The sequence below is a fragment of the Marmota marmota genome, unplaced genomic scaffold (assembly GCF_001458135.2).
Source record: "Marmota marmota marmota unplaced genomic scaffold, marMar, whole genome shotgun sequence".
Classification (NCBI taxonomy): Eukaryota; Metazoa; Chordata; class Mammalia; order Rodentia; family Sciuridae; genus Marmota; species Marmota marmota.
Genome location: NW_025999913.1, coordinates 20,284,931 through 20,285,514, shown reverse-complemented (window position 1 = coordinate 20,285,514; position 584 = coordinate 20,284,931).

The window sequence follows — 584 nt, the reverse complement described above, 5'->3', positions numbered from 1 at the left end:
CCTCAATTACTAATGCCCCCTTTATCTCCGATCTCCTCCAGGCCTCAAAGCTTCCCACTGCCATTGGAATCTCACATTGTAAATCCCATCAGACAGACACCTCCTTTGTCACACTCTCCGAAAACAACAAGGCAGACTCTAAGGCGAGGGCCACTGCCCTCCAACAGCCTTGATGGACTCTTCCCCACCTGACACTCAACAGATGCTTACCTTCCTTCACAACCTCTTTCACCCTAACACCACATCTTTAAAACAATTTCTCACTTTCCACTGTTAGAGTCTGTAAATAAGTCAAAATAACACCTGGAATTTTGTCAGGGGAATGTTAAAGTTCATAAGCAAGTCTGGATGGTGCCTGGCAAAATGCCAGAGGGAGTGGTTTGAGAAGTAACAAAAACGAGCCATTAAGTGTAGAGATTCCTGATTGGTTGACTGATGTATCTAGTTTATGCTAATTAGATAAGCTGTGTGGAATGTATAGATACTGCTCCTGTCCTACAATAAACGGCTCCCACTCCTGCTGTATCAATCTACACAAGTTGTTCGTCACCCCCCGGTTATTTTGCTGCAGCCGGACTGCGGCA